The 18,883-nt window shown below is 29.8% G+C and overlaps 1 long non-coding RNA gene across 1 annotated transcript; it reads left to right on the top strand.

Moving 5' to 3' along the window:
* Positions 1-14,541: 14,541 nt before the first annotated feature.
* LOC143193194 (uncharacterized) lies at positions 14,542-15,236 on the top strand. The gene is made up of 3 exons (XR_013004960.1): positions 14,542-14,672; positions 14,729-14,900; positions 14,963-15,236. It is a non-coding gene; the product is annotated as an uncharacterized LOC143193194 (long non-coding RNA).
* Positions 15,237-18,883: the final 3,647 nt, after the last annotated feature.

The following is an 18,883-nucleotide window of genomic DNA, read 5'->3' as shown; positions in this document are numbered from 1 at the left end:
CAAAGAACTTGATGAGAAAATGATCTCTTCACACATATATGTCGTCAAATGTCTTATTTCTAATATCTGGGTAAATATATATATATATATATATATATATATATATATATATATATATATATATATATATATATTTCCCTTACAAGTTTTCTCCGACAACGACAATTGCCCTATCGTTGATTATGGGTGAATTAAAACACCTCACATTCTCATTGGCAGCTGTTGTGTCAGATTATGGCTGTCAGATGGCATCCGAAATGCCCATACAATAAATTTGTAGGAATTCATGATTTGCGTATGGAAATTGTAAGACATTGTTAACTAAATTCTGCTATAAATTTGAAATTTACCAAAATATAAAAAAAACCTTTCATGGTATAATACCTTGAGAATAGACATGAAAATATCCGGTATATTAACGTTGCTCCAAACTAAGTCATTATTAAAAAGAACTACTTTAAAAAAATTAAATTAAGAAAATTTTGAATCATCTATTTTCTGTGTCCTCAACTTAATAATTTTAGTACTGATTAGTACCCGTACTGAATATCGGCAGCATCTTTATTAGATCAATAATATAAATGCTACATAGAATTAATTATATTAAATTAAAGAAATATATTATTGCCTAATGAGTTCCTTAGAAAACAATGTTATAAGTTTAGTATGCAGCTGTGTAAGGAGCTGTGATCAAGGTAGTAATTTCCATAACATTATCGATGTGTGTGTGTGTGTGTGTGTGTATTGTATTGTAAAAATGCTGTAAGACTCAATATTGAATCAAGAACAAGTAGCCAACATGAAACTCAGAATAATACCCTGCAATTGAACTTTGATGACGTAATAGGGAATTTATTTAAGTAATCTCAATCGATGGTAGACATTGCAGAAGTGCATTATACTTGTTAAAGTTGTACAATTTGGTGATGAGGAAGAGCGATTTGCCAAAATATTAAAGAAGTGAAGAGCACTTTCCTAAGAATAAATAAAAGAAAATACATGAAAGGTATACCGTACATTTACTAAACAAAATACGACATTTTAACAACTATTGAGTGTTTACGTAATCAATTAATTTCGTTAAGTATGCTGGTGTTTTTTTAATGAATAATCCTTTTTTCCACCGAATATATTAGCCTAGCCTTTATTTGGAGAAATGTTCCATTGCTACATTAATTGTATAGTAACTAAATAATAATTAATGTAGGATGTGGAAAGGAATATATATATACAATTAAGTTGTTATAAAATATTATTTATATATAATATACAGTTGTAGTATTATATATCCGAATATGTGATATAACATCAAAGAGGTTGATCTATAAGACAATTATAAAGCCAATTTGGACCTAGGGGGTGCAGATATGGGGTTGCAATAAAAATTCGAATCAAAGTTGTACAATGCTGTCAAAACAAGGTTCTTCGATTGATTACCAATGCTTATCGCTACGTAACCGTAACGCAAAATAACTAACAAAGAACTGCACGATGACCTGGAAATCAAATGGATTTGCGAAGTTATCCAAGATTTCGCCTTGAAACACGAAAGAAGATTACTAAATCATACTAACATGGAAGCAATACAACTGCTGGACAGCGCGCAGGATGTTAGGAGATTGAAGCGAACCAAACCATACCAACTTATATAAACGTTATACCTTTAGTGTAAACTATAGCTATAAGTTATTATAATTTTATTATTGAGGAATACATATTGATGTATTTTGTCGCACTCGTCTTGCTTGTGAATTAATACAAGTACAAGTGAAATTTAGTATTAAATTAATATATAATTAAGATTGTACTAAATGCATAATAAAGATGTTATAAAAAAAATAACTCAGTTAACGTTGGCAGGCTATTCCAATTTTGCCGCCCCTATTGATCCCTGCAATTCGATACCCTAGATCACAATATAATAAATTTGTTTTTCAATAATTAACTAGTCAATAATTCCGTAACGTTAAAGTATTTAATATACTGTATAGCAATAAAATATTGTAATTTTATTGAATTTCATTTTCTCCATATATATAATAATGTTTTTATTTATGTAAGACAAATTTAATGAATAATCTGGGAAAATCTGCCGTCCTAGGCTCAGCCTACTCCGCCTGCTTGTAACATAAATCCGCCGCTCTCTAAAATACAATAATACTACGAATCAATTTCAACGCCTGATACATTTTTCAATTAAGATATTTTGCAGTTGTGAAATGTTAGAGATTTAAATCTACCATGGCCATCATTCTTAGATTATTAAGCAAGCTGTTACTAATACGATCTCAATTGAACCTGATATACACCAGGGAGTAAAAATCACGGATTTATTTAATTTTAAGCCTATATAAAAATGTGGAATACTTTGTCAAAATTTTGTTTCATTAAAAACTAATTTTTATAAAATATTTTATACTCTATATTTTATTATATTGTATACAAACATGTATATAATCTGAAAAGAATATACGGCATAGTTATAGGTTGGGAGTTAATAGTCCAGGATAATATAAAATGGATGTACGCATTATTTGAATAATTGCTTATTACAATATATTGCTTATTTGAATATTTACAGAGTGAACTTACTTCGTTTACTTATAAAAATAAGAGTACATGAGTGTCAGTTTTGATATCTTAGGTGAGATAAAATATTATAAGTACATTAGGACTAATACTATTTAAAAAAAAACATTCATTGATATTTAAAAAAACTTGGCAGTGCATTTGTGGTTGGCAACCGTACACTAGCTCCCTGAACAGGGTTCAATAATAACCGTGAATTCTTTGCCGTACTGAAACCTCTATATTATTATATGTTACAACATAATTTTTCAAAGAATGCCTAATCCTTATCGATTCCCGAAATACCTTCGAATGTTTTTTGTAGCAGAAATTCAATTATCCCCTGGTCGCTGACTCACTGTCAATCATCCATACCCTCCGTCTGAATGGCTACAGTTCAAGCTTACTGTGGATCTCTTCTCAGTACGGCTAAATTGGAAGCTTCATCTCCCCTCCCCATCTCAAATGTTTGTATCCATACTGGAAATATCCCATTTATTTCACGTTTCACTAAAAACAAGGTACAATATCATTGGGCCCAGGGGTCCAACCATAACAAGCTCTTTAAAATTAAAAATAAATTTTTTCCTTTCTTCACGTTCCTTTCCTTCATCATCGTGACCTAGCTCTGAATCAATTGGGTCACTGTGAGTTTTATCACTTTGCCCTCACTTTAGTTTACTATATACCAGAGGACTGTCCACGACTCACCCAAATTAGAGCTGTGTATGACATGCAAAACTTTACAAATATCTTAACGAGAGAAAAATACAGACAGACTCCTCGGATTTCTACGAGAAAACGATTATCTTCATAGAATCTAGCTTATGCTAAGATAAATGTTGCTGACCAAGTAACCATTACTACTTCGGCTTGGATCCTAGTGTATGACCCCTGGATCGAGTCTCTACTTCGTTATGGATGTATATAGACTTATCTTTATGTCCGTTTTTAAATTACATTTACACAATTTATGCTTTTGGCCCTCTTTGTTTGCGTTATTAATTTTAATTATTAATTACTTATGTCTGTCCCCGCCCCCTTTATTTCAACACCATATTTTTGTAAAGTCGTGAAATGACAACATCAGTTAAAGCGACAAAAAATTATCAATATATTTAAATCGTTATTCGATTCACTTATTGATTGATTCGTGTTTAACTATAAGGCTAAATTTTCGCTGAGAAGCCAAAGGTTAAATGTCACAGGATAAAACAGATTTAGTAGAAATTCAAAATTGTGGAGATGTCAATGCGGGTATTGGGGTTTTAACTGGTATCGGTAGATGTCGGCCGTTTGACGGAATTATAACTTGTTTACTATTTACTAATAACCTTATGGTTAGTTACAGGATAGAGCAGCATAGCAAAATGATCGACTTTATTTTTAAAACTGATCTTCGTTAGCGTAATAACCGCGTTTTGCCAATTTGGAGATATCTTTGTTTTTTATGTCATGGTCAATGCCCGTAATACTAAGTAGGGGTCCCTTGAGTTAGGTATTCCAAAAAAATATCGACATATTTTTTTTGCCGATACATCGATATTTTTGAGCCGATATGTTTCGATATTTTTTTCAAAAAGCGTCGATAGTTTTGAATGATAACATAGAACGTTAGTTTTTTGTTGTTTGCACCTACATCGATACTAAAAACTTAGGGCAGGAGATTATCAACCGTGTTTTGTATTCATGTCTATGTGTATGTATTGTTGTGTGGAATTTCTGAAATAAGGCTGGCGTGAAGAAATATTAATAATGTTAAAATAAGTATCGGCATCTTTTGTTTACGGATATATCGATATGTTTTTAAATATGGAAGTCGACGGATGAAAGTTACCCTCAGTAGGGAACAATACATTTACAAAAATTTAGTATTTCCCTACAGATGTTAGATAGTCATTAGATCTTAATTCTCTGAAAACGTCGTTGGTGAAATAAAAAATATAATAAGCAAGATAATCAGTTCCCTTTGACCTAGATTGAATTATATGGACATCAACCACATGTAATATAGTTCAGCAGAACAGCACTGTTAGCCATACTGCAGACGTCACGATGGATACTCTTCATAAACGGTTGGTTGTTTCTTGCAGAGCTAACTTAAATTTGTTATCAAGATTGTACAATTTATTAGGTTTAAATCAGTAAGCTGCAATAGACCGATGTACATAAGCCAACATAATCCAGGCCATCATTTATATTCAGCAGGATGAGTCTAAGCGGGCGAGCTATTCCAAGTTAGATTATTTGATACGCGCTATTGTGAGACGTTAGGCTAACATTTGTATGATGTTAAAATTCATACAGATTAGCTCTTACCGCATATAGCTTTTTACATTCCAGTTCAATACCAACCCGTTCTTATTGAAACACATTTTATGTGATGAGAAAAAAAGAATCTTGTACTAATTCCTATAGGTAGTTCTATATTATAGTATAAGATCATTTTACTTTACATTAGCACACATTAACACATTAATTTTGTTGCCAAAAAGATTGTGTACAATTTTAAAACACACAAACACACAATAGGAAAGAACGATATTACGGCTTAAATATAACTACAACTAAATTATTCAGTTTTACCAGCGTTGAATAATGAGTTTAAGTATAATGGTTTCCTTGAAATTTTAAAATACATTCCGATGGTAAATTCATTCATCAAATGAATCACTTAACGCTACTGCGCTATTTTAGTAGTTGATGGTATCATACTATTTTCGGTAGGGTACTCTTTGTTCTCTTGCAACATAATGTATATTTGCATATGAGATATATCCTTCTGCTTACAAAATATCGATTAAATTTCTACGCTAATACATTTTTGGTTTCATAGATGGCACCATACCATTAGCTATTTATTCTATCAAAAGTTTATATTTATTAACTGAGTTTGCAAACATAGTAATTAGTAATTAATTTTTTTATATTTTTTATTTAAAGCGAAAACAAAAATGAGGTTATATATAGGTTGGTATAATGAGGTTGTTTTATTGCTAAATTTCACCACGATATTCTATAATTTTTTCCTATGTTTTTGGTAATATAGCGACGTCGTGGTCAAATAACGATGATGGTTTATCGGTTTTTGATATCCTGTATCAATTCATATATTAATCTGTACGTTATGATAATGAACCATAAAAGTGTATCCTTCACAACGTTTCCAATGTTGCCATACCTCGTTTGCTCATTATTCATCTTGACTAACTATGACTTGTAAGTGTCACTTGCTATTGCCGTTTCCTATTAATATTATGTTGTTCAATATATTCGATTGATATTGAGAGACATCTGCACTAACAGTTTCATTCACTTTTAGTAGCTCGTAATACACTATACCTTGGTGGTCCTACTATCAATACTTTATGTCCATAAATCCATTGATTGTAACACCGAGTAAAAATATAATAAAAAAAAACAAAATTAAACTACAAGAATTAAGAGAACATATTGGGAAGGATTTAAATATTTAAACAATCGGATTCAACTAAATGTATCTCTTAAGATTAGCCGAACAATTAAATTTTGAAGCAGAAACATTCATTGTACCAAATACCTAAAACGATCAAAAAGCTGAAGCATTTGCTTATCATCTAGAAAAACACATTCAAACCGTGCGAAACTAATAGTGACTATAATTTGCCGGACATAGAATGTGAGAATTCGACGATTCAATTAGTCAGGCCGAAAGAAGTAACCAACGTTATTAAGGTTGGCACTAATTCAAAAAAAGCACCAGGTTATGACTTAATAATAAGCCAATTGCTGCAGAAACTACCAAGATCGTAGACTATAACACTCACTAAATTAATCAATACAGCATTTTGTGTAAAATACGCCCTAGATGTTTGGAAGATGGCTGAAATTATTATGTTCCAAAACCCTGGAAGGTCACTAAATGAAATAAAATCCTGTAAACCTATCTCACTATTACGAGTAACATCTAAGATATTTGAAATATGTAATTTCAATATACTATAATATTATTTTATATAATAAATTGCTTTTATACAAACAAGTACTGATGTCGCTAAAACTAATATAAATACAAGACAAGTTTTCCAGAACAAGATCTTGTGAAGCATTGGAGGTGAAACGCGATACTACAGAACTGATTACTTACACCATAGAGAAACAGAGATTTAACTTCATAGGATATTTTGGCAAAATGTTTCGCGACGTCCAACATGTAGATGTCGCTACGTTTAACATATTACTTGTTGTTTTATTCGCTATGCTAAGAGCCGTGACGGAATCTGTTTATTTTGCACGCCATTTTCAATGTGCCCTATATTGAACAGTGACAGTGTGGTTAGCTTTTTATAACATTTATACATTAAATTATTACCTTTTTTTATTACTATATACAAGTCGATAGTTCAAATGCATTCCCGTTCTAGGAAGTGTTGTGTTCCCGGATGCACAGATGGAGAGGAAATGCATCATCGTTTTCCGTTAAAAAGGCGATCTTTAACAAATGAGTAGAAAACATTAAAAATCCTAAACTGGTTGGGTTAAACATAAAACAGATTTATGATCATTACCATGTGAGACATTTTTGTGATACATTTAAACTTTCCTTTAAGTACTTATGAACAATTTAGTGATGGTGAAAATAATACCATGAGCCCAGAATATGTACAAATGGAAGTGGATCAAAACCAAAACTATAAAGAAGGTAAATTGAAGGAGTCAATCACATTTCTGTTTATAATTGTTACCATTAATTTCTAAACTGTCTTACTATATTTGTAATACCTATTTCCATCGTTCCAGTCCCACAACCAGGGTGTTCGAAGCAAGTATCATCGACATTTGAACAAACTCCAGAAGGTAATGGTAAAGTTTGTATTCATTCAGCCAGTATCCTTCTTTGCTCATTCTTACTGTTAATTAATTGACTCTATAACTTCAGTCCAGATGTTCCCATAAAAGCAAACAAAATATTACGTTGTACTGTAGAGTACATCTTTGGTTATTTAGTAAAATTTTTAAAAAAGAAATTAAGTATGATTTTTGTTTACATACAATTATGAATAAATCAGTAGGCCAAGAAATTGAGACTGATTTTATAGAGGCAAGACAATATCTCGTGCCCCAGACTCTAACAATATTGTTGTATTATATTGTCAGTAGGTCTATGAGCTATGTCTTATTTTATTCAGCGATTTTGCCACGCCGATAATATAACAAAATTTTTGTCAAATGTTTAAAAAAAAGTAAATTTAAGACCCTTCAATTGTATATTCCATAATGATCTTTCGGATAAAATATTAAAAGTACTAACGGAGAGATGGAAGAGAAAATTTTGATTTGCAATGCACCAAAGTTTTTTGCTTATGGCTTTATATATATAAATATTAAATACTTACATTACTAATGAGCCAATCAAATGTCTTCACAGTAAAATATTTTTCTTACAGATGCCTATAATAGAGATATAAATTGACCAATCAAATTACTTGAGTGGCCCATTATGGCTCCCTCTGGATGTTGGGCAAAGTAAAACTTTACGCCAGAATCCCCCATTGAGTTGCATCTCTATTACTCAATGATTGTCACTCAGGAAATCAATAGAAATGTGAGGAGACATAAGAACATAATCCATTTTCATGTCAATATCGAAGTAATACAACCCTCGGATAACATCACAATAGTGTAGAGTAGTGTAGTGAGGTGAATTTAATTGAAAAATAGCAGTGTTAACATATTTAGATTTAAGTTATTATAAGGACAATTTATAGGTTAGTCGGCAACGACTAGTCACAGTCTAATAAATAAATTAAATTTAAAAAATTGTTCATACATATTAGCTTTATTAGTTTTCAATGTCGATATGTATTACTTTTCTGGACTAAGCTTTGTAAGACTTTTGTATTTGGGATTTAATAGTAATAGATCCATTTTTACAGAAAACCCTTATTTTCTTCTCAAGAGATCAACGAGACCGCGATGTTGAGACTGTCATTTTCCTTCCTTTTAGATTTTGCTTATCCCATATGAAAGTCCGGAAATAGTTGAGTTACCAAGTGTTAAGAGTCTGAGAAACTCTCTAAGCTATGATGTTGTACAATAATTCAGGCCATTCATTCCATTTTTAGGTTGATTAAAAGTTGTTTACATTATTATTTGGCATTTTCACTAATATGAATCACTGATATAAATACATGTTTGTACATATATTCTTTATGCTGCAAATTGTTATTTTTTATCTTATTACCAATAATCTCTATTTTTTATAAACATTACTCCAATTATTATCATATATAATTGCTTATTTTTATAACAGACATTTTGTAGACAGAAATTAGAAATACTTAAACCTAAAATAAACTATTGTTGTGTTGAAATAGTTGAATTCGGTAACCATTTACTACTCATTAATTAATATTATTACTAGATATATTTTATAAGATTTACCATTTCGACGTAACCATTTTGATTTTCTTTAAGTGGAGTATTCCCACACTGATGGTTGTATGTGTTTTATTATATAATTAATTGTTTCCGTAAACATTTTAATATCTGCTTGTATAGAATTAATTTATTTGTGGTTGGGGTGAGGTTTCCTTATTTGGAAACTACAGTTTGTGTAAGCTATAGTGTTAATAATTTCAGTTATAACTTCCGCTAACATTCGTTCATAAAATTACAAGCTAATTTAAATATTCGTTTAAGGGATATTCTGGTCTAGATATATATTTTTTGAGCGCTTTTTAAAAGTAGAGGAAACATAATTGGAGGAGAATTAGATTTGTTATTTGTTGCTTTAATAAAAAAATTACATGTTAGAGATGTTTCAAACTAGAATTCTGAAATTGAAAGAAAACAACTTGAGATATTATTTCGATTAGCTCTAACATTACCTTCGAGAAAAATGCGCTTAAAATTTAAAATAAAATATCGGATAAACAGTTGAAATTGCGGTACTTAATACTAACTTGTGGCTAAATTAAGTTTCTGATACATTAAACTGAAATTTTCTAATCCAGCTGTTCTGACTGAAGAAGAAGTAGCTGAGAAGTAGCTGGAGTTCCCGGTATAGAATTAGTGATTCAAAATTTGAGAAAAACCTTCAATAAAAATTAGTAATAATTAGCAAAGTTTAATTGCTTTGCTTAGGAGTAAGGACTAAAATATAACCATAACTGCTTTGAATTTTTGAGACTGACCATAATAAATCAGCGCATTACGTTCATGGGCAGAGTTTTCGAGACTGGTCGACCGTTTATTTTCCAAATCACAAAAGTAGCTGAAACTCCGAAATATATTCAAATTTTCAAAGATCATCTTAAGGTCATATCCAAAAAGGATAACTAAAAACTTTCTTGAACGGCACATACAAAACGATAATGGGGGTCTCAATCTATTCTAGTTGAAACTAAACTCTATAACGTTTCATTTATTACACTATTGAGTGAAGCACACAGTATCAGTAGGCAGAGTCGCAACACTAGCGCGATATGAGATTTAATTGAAATATTTTATTATTCGATTATAACAGGGTCGCATGGATTTAAATGATTCGATTTGCAGCATATTTACTGCATTAACTGAAATTGAGTGAACTTGATTGAAAAATGTGGCTGCAGACCTAAAAGATTTAGCCGCGAAATGAAAATTAGTGGAGTATAATCTTACGATTTTAGCAGCCAATGGCTCCAAAGTCGTTTATTTAGAAATTACATTTATTTCGTCGTATATATAGCTAATAATGTCATTCTATTGGAAGCATTTATCATAAGTGTCTACGTTACTATATTTACAATTCATGGTTCCCAGTATAACTAATGACTCCGGCGCTCCAATATTCGAACGAAAGAGTAGGTTTCTATGGATCCATTCCTACATGGTGTACCTTATATAGGTTGATCTGGTTATATCAACAATTACGTCTACTAACATAATCTGAAAAGACATCTTTGAAAGGGATAATTTTAGAATTAAATTTGCGTTCGAAAATGAATAGTGATTCTTTGGTATCTGTTAACGCCGTTCTGTTTGTTGCCAATGTTTGAGAAAATTAAGATTTATTTCTAAATACTGTTTACAATGTGCATTCATAGTGGAAGTGTAATGCCGGCTACGATAGGTAGTGCGGACTAGGGCATTTTTTTATATACATGGAATTCGGATATTGTCGCGTCTTCAAAGTGACAGAGTCTGTTTAGAACATTTTTCGATTATCCGTATTTAGTAATGCGTTCAAGGAGCGATCTTCTGATATTTGTCTTGCTTTGCTTTGATGTTATAGTAGATAGGGAACTGTGAATATTTATAATAATATAGTATTTAGTATACAGTTTTTTTATTTAATCAAGACAGCGATAGGATAACAGATATCCTACAAAATCAAGACAGCGATAAGGATAATTGATATTTCTAAGAGGTCAGACTCGTGAATCTCTGACGTCGAATATAACTTGTTCATTAATCATACCAATAAGTTCAGCAAGTTATGTATAATTTCTGAACCTGAGAATTTTGTATGGTCTTCGAGTCGGATTTTGGGTGAAGAAATTAACAGTGTCAGTGAATGAACAACAAATAACAGGTGAATAATTGCTGTCAGTAGTAATCGTAAATTGTCGTACTTGCCAAGTGTTAGACGTCTACCTGCTTTCCGGTCAATTATTTAACTTAAAAGGCATTTATTGAAAAAAATTTGAACAACATATATTTATATATATTAATCCAAATGTTTTCCTTTTTGTCTCTAGAACATTATCTCGTCTCTTTGGCAACAAGGCTATACCGTGTCAAAAACCAAAAAAAAATATTTTTGTTGAGCGGCGATCTAATCATTGACCCATTTTCGCATTTCTTTACAATTTCAAAACTTCGTGTAGTCAAACCACGACATCGACCCAAGTAAGTTCTAAACTTTCCATTCGAGCCTAGAGCAATAATGTATCCTTTACAACTGTTGCAATATATGACTTAGCGTTGTTATTAGTTCTAATGACGTTTAGTTGACGTCAGTAGACACCTATATAACAGTTTCGATTCATTTTTGCAATTTGCAATACACTGCAGGAATATTCTGTTTCTGGGATGATTAATGGCGCTCCTCAACAAAGTCAATAGTAGCCATATTCCCTTCATTTAGATATTTCCCATCATAACTATTTGCTCAGAAGTAGTTGATTCATTAACTGCTAAGCCATGTGAAAATTTGTTAGAGTTTGATATGACGGAGAAGCCTACAAATACGTATAAAAAGTTTATCTGTTTAATGGATTTCTGCAGCAGATCAAATAATTTGCACCTGCATACAATGAATAATTCATAAAAAGCAATTGGATAACCATTATTTTGTGAAGAGAAATTAGTTAGGTTGTTAAGATTACAGGACAAATGTATGCAATTAAAATACATGTAAGCACCTGATGTTGTTCCTCTTTCCTTAATTTAGTTACATAATTTAGCTCCAGTAAACACTTGCTATATAATTTATGTAGTACGACATTGACATTTAATAATATTTAATATATTAATTGTCGTTTATTTTAAATTTAAAGTTACAAAATTGAAGCCTAAACTAATAATCGTTATAAGTTGTATTAATAATATATAACAAATTTGAAGGTCGTCTAAAAGTTGAAAGTTTAATATTCAATGCAAGATAACCTCAACATAATTATTTAAAGCGAATATTGTTATTGAGACTTGTCTCATACTGCAGTTCATTTTCAAAGATGACAACTAAATAAATAAGCCAATTACAATCCAATAATAAAGGTCGAACATAATAGAATGAAATATGTGTCAAAATTGAATAATCTCATTTCGAGAAGGTTTCTTTTTATAATAGTATTATAAGATTTGCTTTAAAAAGAATGAAAGAACATTTCTTATTTCCCATGGTCATAAGGACTACCTGAATAGTAAAGGACAAGGAGTGGGCGATGTAACGCTTCTGGGAAGTAATGAATTGATGAGTCTTGGAGGTCACTACGTGGTCTTGAATCGCATGTTTGCTTTAATTTCAATTGCGATTAGCATTTGATGGATATTAAGAAGCCGCAACAATTTTAAATACCACTCTATTTACGTGTGTTTTCGGAGACGGAGGCCAAGAAAAGTTTACATTATTTATTCACTAAATTTATTTCAATCATTATCGTCTATTACTAATCAAAAATATTCGATAACAAGGTTATTTATGTGGGTAAGCACTTCCGGGAAACAAAGGAAATTCCAATTATATATCGTATACTAAATTATAATTCGCATAAGTATCATTTAACAGCGCATTTATTGAATTGAATATTATTATGTAAAAGACGTGGACATTAAGACATATCTTAAAACGGGCAGATCTTATCTTTTAGATAAAATGTATATGTCAAATTTATTTGTATATTATAAGTTGTTCCCAACAAGTGTTTTTGAGTACAAGTAGTCAACATAATTTATTATATTAAAATAAAATATATTAATATAAAGTCTTAATCAAATAAATAAGAAACGCTACCATTGCTAATAAAGGTATCTATGATTCTACGACCTTTATGTGATTTTTTATTATTTATATTTCAATCGGCTTAGAAAAAATTTTGCACAGGGTCAAATATTATCTTATAGGTAAAATGTATATGTCAAATTTATTTGTATGTTATAAGTTGTTCCCAACAAGTATTTTTGAGTACAAGAAGTCAACATAATTTATTATATTAAAATAAAATATATTAATATAAAGTCTTAATCAAATAAATAAGAAACTCTACCATTGCTAACAAAAGTATCTATGATTCTACGACCTTTATGTGATTTTTTATCATTTACTGTTCAATCGGCTAAGAAAAACTTTTGCACACGGACAAATCTTATCTTATAGATAAAATGTATATGTCAAATTTATTTGTATATCATAAGTTGTTCCCAATAAGTGTTTTTGAATACAAGTAGTCAACATAATTTATTATATTAAAATAGAATATATTAATATAAAGTCTTAATCAAATAAATAAGAAACTCTACCATTGTTAATAAAAGTATCTATGATTCTACGACCTTTATGTGATTTTTTATCATTTATATTTCAATCAGCTAAGAAAAAATGTTGCACACGGACAAATCTTATCTTATAGATATAATGTAGATGTCAAATTTATTTGTATAATATAAGTTGTTCCCAACAAGTGTTTTTGAGTACAAGTAGTCAACATAATTTATTATATTAAAATAAAATATATTAATATACAGTCTTAATCAAATAAATAAGAAACTCTACCATTGTTAATAAAAGTATCTATGATTCTACGACCTTTATGTGATTTTTTATCATTTATATTTCAATCGGCTAAGAAAAATTTTTGCACACGGACAAATCTTATCTTATTGATAAAATGTATATGTCAAATTTATTTGTATATCATAAGTTGTTCCCAACAAGTGTTTTTGAGTACAAGTAGTCAACATAATTTATTATATTAAAATAAAATATATTAATATAAAGTCTTAATCAAATAAATAAGAAACTCTACCATTGCTAATAAAAGTATCTCTGATTCTACGACCTTTATGTGATTTTTTATCATTTATATTTCAATTTGCTAAGAAAAAATTTTGCACACGGCAAATCTTATCTTATAGATAAAATGTGTGTGTCAAATTTATTTGTATAATATAAGTTGTTCCCAGCAAGTGTTTTTGAGTACAAGAAGTCAACATAATTTATTATATTAAAATAAAATATATTAATATAAAGTCTTAATCAAATAAATAAGAAACTCTACCATTGCTAATAAAAGTATCTATGATTCTACGACCTTTATGTGATTTTTTATCATTTACTGTTCAATCGGCTAAGAAAAATTTTTGCACACCGACAAATCTTATCTTATAGATAAAATGTATATGTCAAATTTATTTGTATAATATAAATTGTTCCCAACAAGTGTTTTTGAGTACAATTATTCAACGAATTAATTTAATTTTAAGCAATGTTTTGTGTTACTATCTGTTATTCTCGTATTTTTTGAATTACTAAAGCGTTATGGCAAGTTTGGATAAAAAACTAGTATTAGTATGGTCACGTAAAACGAAACAAACGAAACAAATTAGTGTCCGCTTTAACGGAAGGTATAAAAAGCTGTGTAAGAAAATACTAGACATATGTGAAAATTTCATCCTAAGATACAATAATTTCTAGAATAACAAGAATCGTCTGTTTTCTTGGCTTACAATATATTTAGATTTTTGAAATCAGCTTTCGATGTAATTTGATGTCTGGTGAAGAGAATGAAACAAGTAACATTTTTCTTGCTTAAGGAATGTTATTCATTGATATGGTTCTCGAGGCATAGTATATCATTATACTAGAGGTAATTCTGAAGGTTGTTAAGATTTTGCTATAAATTTTAGTCATATTGATTTGTAATTTCAGGCTTCATTAGTAAAGGCATTTCTTAACAAAGTTGACGTTAATAAAATATGTTAATTTGTGCATCAAGCGTTAAAATTAATATTGCATAGATATAAAATAGTTTAATAGAATTCGAATTCCTCATTTGTGGGTGAGTTGTTAGTTTTCACGTGGGACATAAGACAAAGTAGAAATCAATAGAAAAATGAAAGACATAGGAAAACCAACTATTCATTAATTATTGCTATTAATAATTATCTGCTTGGTGTATTTATTGTTTTTGTAATATATATTTTAGGCCAGAAATATGGATAAATTATAAGGACAATATGAATATATAAATGAAGCCAATGAAAATATGCGGGAGTTAATATTATTAGTGTGCATCTATGAAACATTTAGTGCAAACAGAAGAAATTATGAATTATTAACAATACATTTATAAATATTTTAAAGAATTCGTAATTAAAATGTTTAATTATTAATGCAATATGATATGTGACTCTATGAGTTTTTATACTTTGAACTTTGTATCATTATTTATTATTTACTTTATAGACCTAAGATTTGAAAAAAAATTAGTTAATTTATTGATTGTAGATACATTCCATTGCTAATTTAATTTCATACATTACATTACGTAATTTATTTCTTACAATTTGGAGGTATATTATCCAATAATTATGTTCGTTTTTTTTTTAAATATATGTTAAAGTCGCCTTTTTACCAACGAGACTTTATCTGGACTCGGCCAACTATTTAACATGGGCTCCGAACTCCGGTCTTTGGCATTAAGAATAAAGGCTGGCGAGTAACCAACTTAGAAATCATCTCAGGCGACATCCGATCTTACCTAGAATGGATATTGGCGTGACTATAATAATTTTCCTCGTTGGATTTTAGACTCTTGCCTAGGACAATCACAAATATTAAACAATCACATACATACATTTACGACCGTATCCCACCAGAATTCTAACCCGCGATTATCGCAACAGTAGATGGACTGTTCTGTCGTCTTAACTACTACGCCAACCTTGCGTTCATTGTTGTTTTGATATATATGCTAAAGTCAAATATCTCTTTTAAAATTCATTTGTCATCTGTTTTAGTATACAAACATGTATTACTTCATTTATTAGTCCATACTTATGTTTACAACATGAAAGTAAGGAAAGATCACGTATACTTATATTTGATGCTCTGAAGTAGTTACATATTAAAATTAATTTTACTTATACTACTTTGTTATGTCCAGTGGCGTAGTAATTTAGACCTATTAATACTTTGTTGATTATTGAAAGTTAATGATAATTAAATCTAATACTAATTATTTAATTATCTTAATAATTAAATGCAATTTGGAAAACATTATTGAATGTTTGCTGTTGAGATAGTTTCCATATATTTTAATATGTTTTAGTATTCAAACAGTTATTATTTAATTAATGTTATATATTAAACACATTTCAGATCTTATATTAAAAATTTTACTCTATTATGAGAGAAAAATGGTTAGATTAAGACACTGAGGAAGAATTTAGACCATAGGGCGATCACTAGAATTAATTATTAGCAACAATCTAGTATCACTTCTTTGTACGTAAACATGTAATATAGATCAGTCAGCTAATAAATCTTGTCATTTATATTAAATTAAAAATCAACTTCAGTCAAACTCAAGCTCAGTTTTCAATTGATTCCTCATCAAACTCACAGTTTGAAATCATTTTATTTGTTACATTATCGGTACTTAAATAATGGAATATGCCCAATTTTGGGACAATAAGCACTACTCATTGTTTTTACTGATCTGAGCTTCATTATTTTTTGTTTGTTTTTGGAACTGTTCGTCAACCAACGGCTTTTTATTCTGGCGTATCTGCTAATACTAATTAGTGACTTTCTAATAGGTCTCTTTGTCACAGTCTAGAGACTGTAAGTAGTTCAGTAATTTGAGTGGAAAATATTTCAAAATTTGATATTTTCACTTCCTGACCTAATGTTTCGACAAATTTCTAACTGAGAATATTTTTTTGGAGGAATTATAACGTCTCGAACGCACCTGGATGTTCACCAGTTTGTATAGATGCTGGTAACTTATATTCAGACTGGGTCTCTTGATTTTCTACAGCTTTTTGAGATCAATACACATCACACAATAGCCAGCTTGTAGTCTGAGAGGAAAAATGATCTTTTATAAAAAAATCGAGAATGCAAGACTATATTCTAGAATTTTAGAAAGCATTAAATAATTTCCTAGGAGTTACTGTCTGAGGTCATATTGTTTTCGGGATTATTAGTATTATTCCCATTGACGCATTTTTTTCGGGACTGTTTCGAAGCGTAATACGTTTTGAACGATTTATTTACACTGGTATCTGGAGACGTCTTACCAGCTTTCAATTTTTTTATAAATCGAAACAATATTATATGCTATATATATATTGCTCTCTCGAAACGGCCTTTATTTTCTACCATCTTTAGTAACAGATTTCGCTGCTCCACTTAACAATACTTCAGAGGTAGCACTTTCGTCAGTTTTGAGCTATATATTCGCATCCCATAACAATATAGTTCAGTTAGTTGATATCAGCCCTACAATATCGAAACTTCCTATCCTCTATTCCTTTTTATAACATCAATCATGATCTTCTTTCAAAAATTTAAAAAGACGATACAAGTTACGTTAGTCAAATAGCAGAGCAGATTAGGCCCAATATCAAAAGAAATCTGTTTAGTTGGATAAGACTTAACAACTTAATCTAAAATCAGATAAATTTATTTACCAGTCCGTTCCGGATTGTACTAAAATATCAATCAAATATTAAATTGTAATCCAACGATGGCAAAACAAAATTCTTCGAATAATTGCCAATACTTATCACTACATAACCAACGAAGAAATACACAATAACCTTGAATTCAAGTGGATATATATAAGTTATCCAATATCTCAGTTTAATACATTAAATAATGTTACTAAATCACAGCAACGTAAAAGCAATATACCTACGGAACAACATGTAGGATATCATAATATTGAAGGGAATCAAACCATATGAAATGGTATAGTGTATAATTGTTTAAACTTAATAACAGCTTAAATAGTTTAATTTTTATTTGGGATACAATCGTCCTGGTTGTATCTTATATTAATGCAAGCACAACTAAATGTAAGTTGTAATACATTTAAAAAAATAATTTGGTGTATTTTAATATATTAAATGTATTAATAATTAAATATTACATTAAATAATGAGAGTATATTCGTTGAGCATATCATATTATCTAGACTATGATACAGAAAATTCATACATTAGGTACTAAATTGTATACTTCTTAAATACAACAAAGTATGTAAACAAGCAAGCCAGAAAACATACATTATTATCCTGCAGATTTAATTTATTTAACATATATACTTAATTCTTAATAATAGTTTCCCATCTTGTAGACATAACAAATACCTTTTAAAATATTCTGCGTACGTGCGAGACGAGACGTGTCACATGTTAATACCGATAGCAAAGTTGTACTCACAATTATATTAGAAGATCTCTTTCACTATCTAGAATATCTATTATGTAACTGTGATTTAAAATCTAATCATGTATATTTTAATACATCATATAACTATAAAGATGGTTCTGAATGGCCAATTAAAGTGTCTAAATGAAACCTTCAGATAGTTCTTTTTATACAATTATCAAAACTGACATGTTAGTCATGTATTACTAAAAGTAAAGATTAATTATGGATTATGTAGGGATTAAAAGTAAAAAATCTATTTTACGGTTAAAATTATTTTGTTTTCGAGTGAACAAGCAATGTCGGCTCAAAACAGTTTTAAGGTAAACTAATCCCTTTTGTCTAAAGAAATTATTTATCAACTCCGCTACATAAACAGTCCGTTTAATGTTTTGAACAACCAGGACTGTG

This window comes from Rhynchophorus ferrugineus, unplaced genomic scaffold, assembly GCF_030347505.1.
Source record: "Rhynchophorus ferrugineus isolate W39M unplaced genomic scaffold, kcgeb_rfMv2 rfM3, whole genome shotgun sequence".
NCBI classification, from domain to species: Eukaryota; Metazoa; Arthropoda; class Insecta; order Coleoptera; family Curculionidae; genus Rhynchophorus; species Rhynchophorus ferrugineus.
Note: the sequence above shows the minus strand (reverse complement) of the source record. Positions and strands in the feature narration are given on the sequence as shown.